This window comes from Ochotona curzoniae, unplaced genomic scaffold (assembly GCF_017591425.1).
Source record: "Ochotona curzoniae isolate NIBS_2020 unplaced genomic scaffold, NIBS_Ocur_1.0 scaffold_2476, whole genome shotgun sequence".
NCBI lineage: Eukaryota > Metazoa > Chordata > Mammalia > Lagomorpha > Ochotonidae > Ochotona > Ochotona curzoniae.
The window spans coordinates 7,440,328-7,456,812 of NW_024467095.1; positions in this window are offsets into that span (position 1 = coordinate 7,440,328).

Sequence of the window (16,485 nt, forward strand, 5' to 3'; positions counted from 1 at the left end):
ATAAAATACATATATCATGCACATTACATATGTGTATATAAGTCAGCATCAATGTTTATTTGCATTACATATATATGTGTATGTCTGTACCTTAGAGTGAATTTTCAATCACTTCTTACAAATAAGAGCTATCAGCATTATAGTTTATTGAAACCACTGTCCACACATAACCTTTTGAGATTTTGAAACCACTTGAGAAATTCTTTGAGCTGTGAAGCTAACTCATGTGAAGGAAGCCAGGTTGAGAGCAATGCCAATTCCACATTTTCTAGAACTTAATTAAGAAAATATACTGAGAGACATTTAGGAAGCATGTGGTCTTCACGGGTCCATCTACATATTCACAAAAACACGTCTAGTTTTCTTCCAGATTTCTTTGTATCTCCATTAGTATTTTCCCTTCTAAAAAGCAGACCATATCCCTGGGCACATTTTAGCACCGCAATTAGTCATGCAACTGGTGATTCATCAGGTTGGCTTAAAAAGCGAAAGCAGCCCTGCCCTTCCTAAGCGTTGACTGTTGGCAGCTCTGTTTTCCCCCTCTGAATCAGACGTGTATTTGTTTGAGTAATCAAGAAAGAACTGTCTGTCTTGTGACCTTAGAGGCTGGTGAAAGGGAAGGACTGAGTGTTTTGGCACAGGGAGGTTAACAGGACAATGCAAATCTGTAGACCAGAGAGCGTGCTCAGCTGCTAATTCTGGGCAGACTTGAATGTCACAGGATCCTCTTATGGCCAGCAGGCTTTCTCACTCTATACAGAAAGGTATTTCAATACAACCAAAACTGATCGCAGACCTGCGAAAACCATTCTCAAGCTCTCTGTGCTCATTATGTTATCTTCTTTACCCTTTAGGAAGGCCAAATGTCCTTCAGAAAGGACCGTTTTGAGTCCTCATGTGGTAAGAGCAAGCAAGAAATTTTTTTATAGAGACTACTGTGAGAAAGTTTACCAAGTAAACCATAGGGGAATGAATGAATCAATCTGGTGCAATTGGACCGCACATAGAGGGAATGTGGGACCATTTCAGCAATGAGGTAGAGAGGGTGACAGTGAACCCAAGATTTTTCAATGGGGGGTGGGGCATATCTGACAGCAGTAAAGACAAAAGGATCTGAAAAAAAAAAAAAAGCAAAGGATTCCCTCTTTAGGGTAATTGCCTGTTACTTGAGGAGTGTTTTAAAGATATCTATTGAAGAAAGCTGTGGTCTGATTTTTAACGAGACTGATTCAGTCAGTTACAAGGAGAGTGTTTTTGTTTATTTTTAAATAAATTTTTAATTTTTCTTTTTGATGATATCTACACTGTTAGAGTAGGAAGGACCAAGGGTCAGAGAAAAGTGGGTATGATCATTGTTTCCAAATTCTCTACTTCCTCTTCCTGTATCTGGGGGAAAGGAGGAGACAAGGGGAGAAGCCATACTCAGCCTGCCAATCACACCAGTACCCAGAGAAGGGGAACAGCAATTGGATATCAACACAGGTCCCAGCATGGCACGTGTTCCCAGGATTCTGCCCAAGTGGTTTTGATAGTTATGAAATGCTGTCGATCTCTCCAACTGAAGAATGGAGGGAACCTTTCTGATGTCCGTTGGCTGTGGTACCAGATGTCCTCTGCAGCCTCCAATGGACTGCCATATCCTCCATATGTATCTGGGCCTGCCATCACTGTTCCATCTTTTCCACTGAGGAGGACAAGTTTTCACAGGCGGGTCAAGGACCCAGGCCAGATGACCCAGGCCCCGTTGGACCTCCCGCCCCTGGGACTCATGGACCCGGCACCAGTCGTACAGGTGGGCCAAAGACCAGGATCAGGCAACTGAACCCTGCAGGGAGGATAGTTTCTATTTCTCTCTCTCTCTCTCTCTCTCTTTCTCTCCAGTGCACATTAGATGGCCAGAAAGAGGTACAAACATCTCAGGAGATTCCTCCTCCATCCCCGAGACTTCTCATGCCATATCCCCCATCAAATATCTACTACCTACTCCTTCAAACTCAACACCCAATATATTCAGAATTTTTTTGAATTCTACTGCAAAATGAGCCATACAAGTATATGTTATTTGGTATCTGGTTCCTTTTTTGCAAGTTATATATTTGAGAGACAGAAACATAATTCTCATCTGTTCATTCTCTTCTCCAAACGTCCTCAGTAGTCATGGCAGAATCTGGGATCCAGGAATTCAATCCAGATCTCTAACTGGAAGGCAAGAACACATCACCTTGAGCCATAACTTCTACTTTCCAGGGTCTGCATTATCAGGAAACTGAAATTAAGATTTGAAGGTAGAGATGGATATTGAATCTAGCAAAATCTGATATGAAATAGGGGCATATCAACCACTTCTCTAAATGATCACTTCATAAGTGAGCCAGGTATTGAAGCCAGAAACTCTGATATGGGTGTCTAAACTAACATCTTGACTTGTCTAAACTATCATCTTACTGACCTAAAATCCCACTCCTGAATGCCTGCTATTTTAAAGAGAGTGGTTTGGGAGAGATTCCTTGAGAAGACAGCATTGGAGCCAAGACTTGAAAGAGACAGGGAAGGTAAAATTTGGAAGTAAACTCAGTGGAAGTAGAGAGAACAATATGTTTTCTGAAACAACTTGACCCATGTGACTGCAGCTCAGGAAACTGAGGCAGAGAAATAGAGTTGAGGTTGGAGTGGGAACCAGAGGTGAAGCCTGTCAGGTCTGTGACCTGAAGACTGCTATTTACCCTCATTGCAGTGAGAGGCAGTCGGGGGATTTTGTGCTGAGAACTAACGTGATCTGATCTAGGTTTTACAAGAATTGTTCTGAATCTCTAGGAGGATAGACTAAGGAGTGAAGGTGGAAACAGAAAGATGGGTTGAAAGACTTTTGTAATGACTCAGGTACAAGAATTGAGTAGTCGTAATATATTTCAGGAATATTTAAAAGCTAAATTTAACAGGGTTTGTTGACAGATGTGGAGTAAAAGAATAAAATCCAAGTCAAACTTCTGAGAATGTAGTTGGAGCAAGAGCAGGAATGGGATTACAATAGACCATGAAGGCGTGGTGTGGGCCTAGGTATCAATATCCCAAACAAATTCCCCGAACTTTAACACATATCCTAGCATGCTTATTTATGAACCTGTGAATGTGTCCATACTCTTACCAGCTTCACTGTGTGCACCCTTTAGGTCAAAATCTGTCTTCTATATTTTGTCCCCTAAGAACTTTCACCATTTAGCATTCTCTTAGCACATCCAGATCATATTGTTCATTCGATACTTGTCTTGACTTGCCTTGTGTATTATTAATTCTTATACACAAGTCATCTGATTGCACCACAAGCAGAACGAGGGCACAACATGGGTCTTTCTGTATATCTGCATCCTCCACAGCACTTCAGGGAGAGATAGGGAGAGGTAATGCAGGGGCAAAGAAAACATCTTGCCCTGGAGTTGGGAAATACTTAGAGTCTGACATCACAATGAATAGGAGGAGGAAAATGAAATTTTCCTTAGGTGTGAATTCAAAATTCCACAGTCTCTTGCCAGGCCGGGCCAGACCTTGGTTCAACCACATTAAATGTGTCAGCGCCAAATCCTGTGTTAAGCTAGATAAGAGTAATGTAAGAGCTAAGCATGTCAGTTTGAAAAGTGCACAGATTTTTTTAAGGGAAAAGTGCAAAGTGCCCACCAAAATACATTGATAAACAGGGTGAAATCTGGCATTCTCATTGTCTGAAATCTTACCCCATGTGGAGAAAGAGCATCAGTTACTTCAGAGTGGACGTTCCTCACTTCATAGCAAGAACGTTCATCAACATCCCTCAAAAAGCTGCATGTTATTTTTTTAAATAAAATTTATGCTTAAATAAAATACTTGTAAAGATCAGGCTCAAAACCAAGGTGTACTCATTTCTCCTATTTTTGTGAAGGACAGCTTTTCCTTATTACTGTGGAGATGAAGGGAAGTAGGAATTTCTGAGATAATATTAAGAAAAGGAGTGATGCTGAGGTGTAGTGGGTTAAGCCGCAGCCTGTGATGTCAGAATGCCATGAGTGGCAGTGGAATCCCTGTTGCTCTGCTTCTGATCTGGCTTCCTGCTAAGTGTGTTCCTGCTCCCTGCTTCCAGGCTGGCCCAGATCTTACTTGCTGCAGCCATTTGGGGAATCAGGCTGTATGCCACCTCCCACTCTTCACTGTGTTGCTCACAACAACAAAAAATAAATAATAGGTCTTTTAAAGTAATAAAAGAAATGTCACATAGTCAAGCTGAAGAGCCAAGGAAACAGATTCTGAAATAGACCCCCAAAAGCAATTTGAGTAAGTGTAATAAGGAAGACCTCTCTTCCAAATATATAAACATAAAAATAAATAAAATAAAATAAAATAAAAAGAACAGATTTCATTTAATGCATAGATACAGCTTTAAGAACATAATATTTACCCCCTTCTCCCTTTCTTTATTTCTGTTCTATTGGAAAGTCAGATATATAAAGAGGAGGAAAGACAGAGAATAAGATCTTCCTTGCATTGGTTCACTCCCCAAGTGGCCACAATGGCTGGAGTTGAGCCAATCTGAAGCCATGACCCAGAAGCCTCTTCTGTGTCTCCCTCATGGGTACAGGGTCCCAAGGCTTTGGGCTGTCCTTGACTGCTTTCCCAGGCCCTAAGGAGGAAGCTGGATGGAAAGCTGGGCTTCCAGGGCACAAACTAGCGCCCACACGGGATCTGGCGCATGCAAGTCAAGGGCCTTAGCCTCTAGGCCCTGCTATGTATTTTTAATTTACTTTATAGTCACAGGCTTAATGCTTCACTAAATAAGAAATCAACAAGTAAATCACTGGTTAGCTATAATCACTTTAAAGGTGTATATATGTTTTGGAGGGTCTTATTTATTTCACAAAACATGGTCATCTCCAGTTGCATCCATTTTGCTGTAAAAGACAGTATTTCATTTTTTATGGATAAACTATATTTCACAATGCAAACATACCACGTTTTCTTCATCCAGTCATCAATAATGGACATCTAGATTGCTTCCATATCCTACCTACTGTGAAATGAACATGGGGATATGCTGATTTCACTCCCATTTGGTAAGTCCCCAGGAGTAAGACAGTCCTGTGACAGATATATTTTCTATGTTCTGAGGATCTTCATATTATCTTCCATAATGATTGTATTGGTTTGCATCCTGCCACCCCAACAGTGCATTAGGGTAGTTTTTTCTCCCCATTCTCACCTGGACTTTATTTTTACATTTTTGGACGATAGTCATTCTGCCTGAAGTGAGGTGCTTTCTTGCTGTGATTTTAATTTGCATTTACCTGTTAGCTAATGACCCTGAGCTTTTGCTCCTGTGTTCGTTGGCCATTAAACTCTCATCCCTTGAAAAATACTTGCTTATATCCTCTGCCCTTTCTTAAAGCTGGATTGTTTGTTTTGTTACTGTTGATTTTTTTGAGTTCCTTGTTTATTTTGGCTATTAATTCTTTATCTGATGCATAATTTGCAAATATTTTCTCCCACGTTTTTGTTTGCCTCTTCACTTTTTTAAGTGTTCCCTAAGATTCCCCAAGAATCCAGAAGCTTCTTAGCTTGATGCAATCCCATTTTGCTTTGATTGTTTGTGCTTCTAGGGTCTTATGCAAGAATTCTTTGCCTACACTGATGTCTTGTAGCATTTCCTCTGCTTTCTTCTAGTAATTTGATGGTTTCAAGATCTGCGTTTGAATCCTTGATCCATTGTGAGCTGATTTTTGTATAGGATGTAAGGTGGGGAAGGAAGACTTCAATTTAACTCTTATAAAAAAGGTCACGTGCTCTTAACTAATCAATTTTTTATTCTATTGCCTGATTTTCTTTTCTCTACAATATATGATTGCCTGTTCTGCTATCGCCCAGTGAGGGCTCTCATTCAGTTTTGGAGAAAGGAAGCTACCACATTTGTGAATTGAGAATAAATGTCAATTAGCTCTGTGACTAAATTTATAATCACTTTGTCTTTTTATGTTGCCATGGATTCAAAGCAATCCATATTAAACATTTCTGTAACATGATTGATTTACTTGCTTGTTTAATTTGAGATGGGAGAGAGAGATGTTTTGTGCCTTGACGAGAGTGTCAGAAGAGGTGTGTGGCTACTCATTCATCTTCCACCAACGAAATGAAGCTTGGATGCTCATTGGTAGGAATAACAAAGGGAGAAGGTGTGAGTCAATTCCCTACACAAGAAGAATGTGCTCTGTGGCTGATTGTGGGATGTCTGGGCTCAACTAGGAAGCTTTGAAGCACCACCAAGTGTTTGAATTTTGAGCAGTTTCTGATAGTATTGAGGTAAACAGCTTCCTTGGTTGCTTCAGATTATCTCTAAGTGTATCTCACAGGCTTCTATCTGTACCTGGTTGGACCTTGTTATTATGTAATCAAAGTTATGCTTGCAGTTTTTTTTTTTTTTTATCTTCAAGCTTGGTTTTGCTGCCTCCTCTGATTGTCCAATTACTGCTGCTCTTGATTGAGTCTGTTTCTGCCAACAGAACACCTGGCCAACCAGGGTGGTCCGCTCTTTGTCTGAATCATTCCACAAATATTTATTGAGCCGCTGCAAGCAGCCAGACCCTGTGCTGGTTGCTAAGGATGTGGGGCTAAATGAACACTGTCCTGTACCTTGAACTACCCCCAGTATGCTAGCATGGAAACAGAGAACCCTTTATTTTTCTTGATGAATTTCCTGTTAACTAGTAGGTATAAAATGATCATTCTAGCAATGAAATAAGTAACCAAAGAAAATCACAGGACTAATCCTAAAAATAATCGTTAAAAGAGGGTAGCATCACAAACCACATGTGAATATTTCTGAATTGGCTAGATTAGACAATCAATTTTAGTTTAAGTAAGACTTCTGTCAACAGTCTCTAAACTCCTATAACATTGTCAGTTGTGACCCAACTCTGAGACTTGTTTTGTCACTTGGTGCAGATTTTTCTTCTGATCCTCAGATGCAGTAATTCTGTTTTCCATGAGTCTTGTCTGCGTCCCAGTATAAGGAAGGCATTATGCCCCTTTGCTGTTCCAATTTTTTTTTCTTTGAATTTCAGACTGTATTTCAGACCTTGTGTTATCTCTCTGCCCTTGCCAGTCTCTTGCCTTTCTAGACTATTCTGAGTTGTCTCTTTCCAGTAAAGTATGGCTTTTCTTACCTGCTGCTTCAAACTCATCACTCTAAAAACATTAGTTACTATTTCCACATCCATACTCATAACCCCCCCCCAAAAAAAATCCCAATTAAAAGCTTCAGTGATCATGGGGTGTCATTGCTATAGTCATGTCAGCAGCTGATTGGACCAGGACTGGAAAAGTAACTGAGGCTGGGCCAATCAGAGTGAAGTCTTGGGAATCTGACTTTGAGATCCACCTGTGTCAGGTAGCAGTGAGGAACTCACGGCAATATCCTGTACAGCTCTCTCCCTGAAAACAAAGCCACAGTGAGCCAAAACCATAAGGCAACCAAAAGAAAGAGGTAGAGGAGCCAGGATGAAGAATAATTTTCAAAAAGAAGTAAGTCAGAGGAGAGATGGAGGAAAGGAAAGAATTAGAAAATGCAATGCAATGGGACGCCAATCGAGCCGAAAGCATATGGTTTCAATTATCAGATTTTCCTTGACCTTCACACATCATTTGTTCCTTTCTGCTCTCTCTGAGTACTTATGAAGGGACTTAGAAGAAAATAAAATTTAAGCCATGGAAGTCTTAACCATAGGTTTTATTTATATTTCTGAACACTAAAATGAATCCATAATTTATGACATCAATTTGGAGAAGTTCCTCATTGTAAGAAATCAGACCCAGAAGTATTAAAAAATTACTGTGGATGGCTCTGTTTATATTACAAAGAATAAACAAGACAAATTTTTCAACTTTTGACTTTCATTTCTTCATCAACAGAATGGAAATAAAATTAGTAACTGTGTTGTAAAGGTTTCATGTGGATTAAATGAACTCACTTATGTAAAGTGCGTATCTGGACTAAGTGCTTTTTTAAACACATTATAAATGCTGGGCGTTGTGAGCAGTGGCATTTGCACAGGAGTTTTGCCATCTTGTGCACTTCCACTTTGAGTTTTTAAGATTGGCCCTGTTTTCCATTCTCCTGCAGCTGATGACATACAAGGTTTATAGATCATCAGGTATATAGATGTACATGTATATAACGATTTATTTATTTATTTCAAAGTCAGGATTATATTTTTATAGGACCTGAAGCTGGTCCAATTTAGGAGTGTGTTAAATATCCAAATCAGGGGCCAAAGTGTGTAGCACATCCAGTTAAGCTACTACCTGTGAAGGCATCATCAAATATAAATGAACTGGTTCAAGTCCTGGCTACTCTGCTTCCAATCCAGCTCCCTGCTAATGCACCTGGGAAAGCAGCTGAGGACGGCCCAAGTATTTGGATCCTTGCCACTCATGTGGGACTGCATGATGCTTCTGGCTCCTGGCTTTGACCCAGCTCAGCTCTGCATGTTTTGGATATTTGGGCAGCAAATCAGCAGACGGGAGATCTCTCTCTCTCTCTGTCCCTGTCTCTGTCTCTCCCTCTCTCCTTTCAAGAAAAATAAATCAATAAATTTTGAATAGAAACCAAAAATAACAAATACAATATTAGGAATGAGTGTAGATATTTAAGGTAAAAGGAAATTGAAATTAATTAAATATTTGGAGAAGTCTACAAATACCATAGTCCTCATAAAATTAAAACTTACATTCATTAACTACTTGATGTGCCACTAAAATATCCCTTTGCTTCTAAGCTGCATATTCTTTGACATCAGCTTATATGCCATCGATCTCTAAGTATCACTTTTGATAGCTACATTATAAAGGCATTTCATTTTTCTTTCTCACACCTGGCTAAACAAACTTCTGTTTTTATTATTAGTTTAGAAATTCTTTCTAGCAGTCCACTACCCTCTTGGAGCAGCCATGTAAATTTCTGCAATTCAATGAAGAATTTGGAACACATCACTGTTAAGTTTCTTCCATGTGTGAGTGGAATGATTTTAGGATGTTTCAAATTTTCTGCTTCAATGACTATATTGAATATTATTTCAATTGACATCCTTCATAGTCTAAGGAGAAGTTTGTGTCAGTCAAGTGCCTGAAGCTGAATCTGCATTACTGGGTGGTAGATCCACAGTGACCTACTGATGTTGGAAGAGCTGATATCACCATCTGTGGCCTGTTATCTTCTGGACCACTTAGCTCCTCCGTTTGGAATGAGAACACTTGATTCCTCATCTATTGTTCCTTGATCTAAGACAGGTGTTGAGGGCCTCAGTTAGGATGCAGACATGGAGTGATGTGTAATAAAATAGGAAACCTGATTAGGATAATTAGGTTAATGAAAAGGAACCATTCACTCCCCACTCCCCACGACAGAGAATAAAAACACCATCTTTCAAATCATGAGAATGATGGGACATTGTAATAAGCCTAGACAATTATCGTAAAGTAAGATTAGGAAAGACCAACCATTTGTACACTGAACATTATTTTTCTCAATAGTGTAGGGGCATATAAATTGGCATTTATTTTTTCTCAATTGACAATTATTCAAAAAATGGTATGAATAAAATTTATATGGATGAACAAGGCAGAAATATTAGGTAGGGATAGGTTGGCTAGAATTTCTGCCAGCCCGCACCGTAACTCTATACAATCACCCATCCACTCAGTATGCCCTTTCCCAGGATACACCTGTGTCTCATCCAGGACCAGCACTAGGACAGAGGAGATGGCCACGTGGAGGTTAAACTCCATGTGAAGGCATCATGGAGATTCCAGAAGGCCTAACACATGCCGAGTTACACCCAGACCACATCCTGTTGGTATATTCAATGGAGGTACTGTGCCTTTTTATATAAACGAGGCTGATTTCACGGCAAAGGCATGGCCATGCTTGGGATCCCTCTTGGACATCCTTCGCTCCCTTTTACCACAAGCAAGACTCTGGTCCACTCATGATGGGCTTCTCTCCATGTGGAGTGACCCGCAAGTACATGTGAATGTATGTTCACTTGCTTTCTCTATTTTAAGTAAATCCTGTTTACACTTGTGTACTGTATTGGTGCCTCTGCTTTTGAATTCTTATTTCTCTTGTGCAAGAATTTAAAATAAAGATTAAGATACATAAATTGTTCCCCATGTAAAATTCTGTGGAGTAGTGTTTAAGTTGTAATTAAAGACAAACAAAGAGCTCAATACCTAAATCCCTACTTCTCAAGTGCCAGCATCCCATATGGATGCCAGTTTGTGTACCAGCTGATCCACTTTCCATCTAGCTCCCTGCCCGTGGCCTGGGAAAGCAGTGGAGGATAGCCCAAATCCTTGGGACCCTGTACCCGCATGGGAGATCCAGAAAGAGCTCCTGGATTCTGGCTTCCATCCACTGATTAACTCCCCAAATGGCTGCAATTTGGGTTCAATTTCTGAATAAATCTTATAAAAAATTAGAATGAAATTAAGGGGAAATGATATTAATAGAAAGCTAGTCAGTTTTTAGCTAGATTATTGTACAGTAACATGGAAGCAATAAAAATAAACATAGATAAAGGTAGAACTCTAAAGTATTACAGGAAAGCAATACAGTAGAGAAAGTAAAACAATTACAATGCCTCTAAGAATGAAAACAATTAGGAAAAGATAATGAACATGCAAAATTAACAAATAAAATTCAATATGATTCTAGACATTACTACACTTAAAGGAACATAAGAATATAAAATTATTCCAGAAATATAATGAATTTCTTCTGAAATGGAGGAAGAATCAATAATTCTAATTCTGAAGATTATAAAAATAACAATGAATAATAAGTACTTAGACCTCTGCTACTGATACAAATGAACTCCAAGAGAGAAGAGGTAAAGCCTTTGGATACCAAGAACACGAGGCAGTAAGTTAAAAGACAAGTATTTGAGACAAGTGGCAGTTCATCCAGAAATAGTATATCCTGCAAAAATATGCATGTATAAAAGTAACAGGGTCCCGGCGCTGTGGCCTAGCAGACAAAGTTCTTGCCTTGAACGTGCCAGGATCCCGTTTGGGCACCAGTTCTAATCCTGGCAGCCCCGCTTCCCATCCAGCTCCCTGCTTAATGCCTGGGAAAGCAGTCGAGGACAACCCAAAGCCTTGGGACCCTGCACCCACATGGGAGACCTGGAGGAGGTTCCTGGCTCCTGGCTTTGGATTGGCACAACACCGGCCATTGTGGTCACTTAGAGAATGAATCATCAGACAGAAGATATTTCTGTCTCTCCTCCTCTCTGTATATATCTGACTTTGCGATAAAAATAAATAAATCTTTAAAAAATTAAAAGTAGTCATTGCAGTCATTGTTAGGATAATATGCTCACACACAAGTGTTAACACATTATATTCATCATTTCATTGAGTCAGAAACATTTGCTCTGTTTTGAAAGTCCAGTGTTCTCCATGCAACAGCAGGACAACTTCACTGCAGTAAACATGGGAAATAGGCAGGTCTCCAGGGATTGGGATCACCTGAGCGTAAGGCAAAACTAGGGCCAAGTTACCCATGATAAGGACAGAATGGGAGCATAGGCTACGGTGAAAAGTCTGGTTGTCACCCAGGAGTAGATCATGGAAAATTCCTCTTGAGCTTCCTGGAGACTAGGGTCAAGGAAAAGTCACAAGAAAACCATACTCTCCAGGTTAGATAGAGTCAGACTTCGAAGACAATCAGAAAGCTGCCACAGAGTATTGAATTAGAAGAGGGAATGTCATGCATCATTGAACAAAATCTTCTCGCTTCCCAAGTGAGAAAAATGAGGATCAGACATAAAAAGACAGGACAGAGCTTTGGCTCAGCAGTTAAGATGCCAGTTCCGACACTCGTGTCCCATATTGGAGTAGTTGGGTTGACATCAGGCTCTGCTTCCAAATCCACCTTCCTGCCCATGTAGGCCTTGGGAGGCAGTGGTTGATGACTGGTGTGGTTGGGTACTTGCCCCTTCGGTGGGAGAGCTGGATTGAATAACCAGATCCTAACTTCAACCCATAAAACCAATTAGAACATGAACAGTGGGAGTGTCTCTCTCTCTCTCTGCCTCTCAAATATATTTTTATGAACATTTTTCAAAGGGATCCTACAACATGCAGACTAAAATGCAGATGTCTTGGAAACTTTCACCCCTGCTGACCTCTTGTGTGTGCACAGAATCTGTGCTTCGTTTGCCTTAGTATTCTTTTCTTCTTCCTAAGTCAGCTTCTCCAGCTGCCAATTCGTTAGCTGTCAAAGTCTATGTCCCACCTAGTAGGAGTCAACTACATTGAATATACGCCCACAAAATGAACAGTCCAAACCTACTTAATAATGAGCTTTTCAAGTGAGAGACCTTGCTGAGTTTTTCCAGAGTGACCAACTTCACCTCAACAATTTGAAAGCAGAGTTTGGGCATGTTTCTGTGTGTACAGCTTGTTCTTTCTACAACCTCCCCATGAGTTTTTGGAATGTGAGGACTGCTTTTGTCTGAAGAAACCACTGGCCTATTTTATTACAATATAAAAAAAAATGTTTCAAAGGGGCACTGCCATAATGAGCAATACAAAGTCTTGGCCTGTGTCCTAGTTATCGTTCTGTCTGTACTTTATCCACATGCCTGAGAACAGCGAAGCATTCTTGGGACACAGCTTGTGGGCAAAAAATGAATAGATGGAGTAAATCAACAAATAAGTAGATTGAAGAATCGGCAATAAACTGTAAACCAAATACTTCCATAGTGAACTCTTTTTGATCATATGACTTTCTCTTAAACTACTCTCTTTTTTTTTTCCTGGCTAGTTGTACTTTCTCATTTTAACACTCTTGCTTTGCCGAGTCACTTTCCATTTTCCACTTTTTCCCCACTTCCCAGGTTTTCCTTGTTAAACTATCAAGTTAAGCAGAGAATGATCTTAATCACTGAATCATATTGATGCTGGGTTTTTAGCTGTTAACTATCTTTAGGCTCTACAAACTTTAGCTCACATTGGTCTATCATTCATTTTGATTTTTTTAAAGACTTATTTTATTTTTATTCCAAAGTCAGATATATAGAGAGAAGAGGAAAGACAGAGAGGAAGATCCTCCATCTGCTGATTCGCTCCCCAAGTGACAACAATAACCAGAGCTGAGTCGATCCAAAGCCAGGAGCCAGGAGCTATTCTAGGTCTCCCACGCGGGTACAGAATCCCAAGGTTTTGGGCCGACCTCAACTGCTTTCCCAGGCATTAAGTAGGGAGCTGGATGGGAAGCGGGGCTGCCAGGATTAGAACCGGTGCCCAAACAGGATCCTGGCACGTTCAAGGCAGGGACTTTAGCCACTAGGTCATAGCACTGGGCCCTAACTTTGAATTTTTGAACAAATTTGCTTGTGTTGTAGCAAAGTATATGTGCCTATGTGTGTGTGTATTTGTGTGTGTTAGATAGAGAGAAGGACAGGATATTTCATACAATATTGTGTACTATTTGGTGATGTTAAAAGGTATGTGGTATGTAAGTAGACTTCGAAGAAAGTAACAAAATATAATTAGAAAACACTTTTAATTCCTTTAATTATGTAACAATAGGTTTTATTATTTACTAACCTGCACTTTGATGTATACGGTAATTTCTTCCAATTTCCCCCACCTTATTTTCTTAGTTTCTGTTATATAGAACTTTCTGTCCTAAAGTGTTAGGATTCATGATGGCATCTTAACTGCTTAACCCTGGGTGTTCTATGCTGTTTGCCTCTTTAGTCCATTGGTTGGAGGCTGGGGCTGGGGAAGCATCAGCAACTTCCGTCACACTTGAGGTGTTTCCAAAAGCACAAGTCTTGGAGACCAACATGCCAATGAACCTCTCTTCCACAGACTTAGTGGGGGAGACAGCCTTTTTTCATTATGGATATTTTTCATTATGGATATTTCACTCACAATAAACAGACATAAGCTTGAGGGCAGAGTTTGGAGTGTTGCAACCACAGGACCACAAAGTCACAGAATGCTATCAGCCATTACGTAGTAGAAGAGGCAGTGGGCGTTTTGCCTTCAGAGCTTCCCAGGAAAATACACTGCCTCCTTTCCCCTCCCCCACATTAACACTTCAATTTCAGATTTCTGGCTACCATTGCTATAGGAGAATAATTTTGTGTGGTTTCAAATCTGGCAGTATAGCAGTGTGCATGCAATGAGGAGTGACCCCTCCATTCAGAAAGACAGTAACAGTTGGCCCTGAGCTTCCTGCCTGTGTGGTCCACAGTGTGCCTCCAGCTGCCCCTCGAGGTGTTTGGCTGATACTCTGCCATCCCTGGCCTTGTTGAAGTGCCCCAGGACCCAGGAGAGTGAGGATACTGTCACACATTCACTCATTCCCTGGGGACACCTTGCTCAGACTGCCACTGATGTAAAGCTTATCCTCTGGGTGTGATTCTCTGCTCATTGCAGTTATTGCCTCTGTATTAGGAAGGCACAATATTTTCTGTAGCAATCATCAGTAGTGCCGATAAGAAATATACAAGCTCATGATGAGTCGGTGGTAGGAAAAACGACCACAAAAAACATTTCCTTCATTTTTTGTTGAAAGTGTTCATGGAGTAAATACAAAATGCCCTAAAGAGATGGCAGCTGGTGGTAGGAAAGAAACCCTTTGCTGTATTCTCTACTTGGATTTGAAATTTTCCCTAAATTTATGTGGTAGCCTATTGGAGCTTCATTTTTATTAGATCTCCCATACAATTCTGTTTAAGTGGTAATAAAAAAAATGTGGTTCCTTTCTCTGCACCTTCCTGGAAGCCACTCAGTGACTGCAGCCCCTGCCCCAGTGGGTTGTTTCCAGAATGTAACCTCATGACCATTGTCTTCTGTACTCATGTGGAAAGCAATAACTGAACACACAGAAGAAACTTGAGGTGCTGCTGTATTGGGGTGATTCGGAGGGATCCCATTTACCCCGGAGAATGGTATTCATACCCATGCAGTTCTCTGAGTTATCAGGGAATGAATTGAGATGGTTAACTAGTTTTCTCATAATAGCTACCCTCACCGTGCTCTGTGGTCTGTCAGAACTGGTCCATGGAGGCCCTGTGGCATCAGCAGAGTTTCCCTGAGGAATGCTGCCAAGTGAGAACACATGAACATTTTCACAGATTGAAAAAGAGAGGAGGGTGTCACTCACAGAGCTTAAATAAAGCTTTGTAATGTTACTCTATGGTACACAACCTACGCCACATCTGTGTACAAGCTCAGCTCTCAGCAGTATCAGATTATAATCCTATGGACCTGGACCATGGATTTTTCCTAAGGAGGCCTATGGTCAGAATTTATTGGAATTTTTTTGCAAAGAAAATACCAAAATAGACAGCTTGATAATGTTAAATGAGTGACTGACTCGTTTTCGGAGTTCTTGACCCCAATTCTCATAGCTCACACAGCCCTGGGAGTCAGTGAGCAAAGAAGGGAGGTGGTTGCTTTCTTCGTGGTCATGTAAGCAGAACACAGGTAGAACAAGAGCTGTGGCCACACCAGCTTCTAGAAGCTTCCTCGGGATGATGACAGAAATGACAGCAGTCCAGCTTGCATCCATTTCTGGAGCTGCCAGTGTCTGAACAGGGCTGGCAGAGTCCTCACATTCCCAGGGGTACTGTGCCTATTGTAGCTGGGATGGATTAGATTGACCCTTCGGAAACAGGGCAGCACCACCCAATTCTCCATCCTTCCAGGAACGGGAGACAGGAGGAGGGAGATATTCTGCTCACCCAGGCAAGTAGGATTCTGGGAAAATGGATGCACATGGCGTGACCTAGGCTCAGTGCACTGACATCGATCTGTTTCACAGATGGCACAAAGAGAGCCTAACAGCCAAGATCCTAGAGTCAGAAGCAGATCCAGGCAGTCTGGGTGGACACTCTGCTTGGTAGTATTTGATTCCTTTTAAATCCAATAAAGATTAGTAGAAGAGCTATTCTTTTTTTTTTTTTTTTTGGTCAAATAATTGCTCCCAGAAATGGAAATAAATTGCACATGAGATATTTCCATGCTGGCATAACTTAGTGTCATAAGATGTCAGGAGAATATCTCTGGCATTTTATAATGGATGAGAGTCACGTGAGGACATCTAGCATCTGGCCTTGGAAACGCTTCAACTGCCTCTGTACACAAGATGCTTGTTTCAACAAAACATCTTGAGTCTCTTCGTCCTTGTACTCTAGCATGGGGAAAGCCTGGTATCTGCTTTGCATATTTAGTACAGTATATATTACCCTGAGCCGCCCTCAAAGAGGAGGTCTTTATTAAAGCAAGTGTCGCTTTCACTGTGATGTTGTTTAACTTAACTAGCTTTCAAGTTGACTCTTGCAGCACCAACAGTTGTACATGATCAAGTTTATGAAGTTGAAAAAAATGTTATTTATTTTCTTGAGAAAGTTTGAAAATTTAGCAAATACATTATTATGATTCTCAATC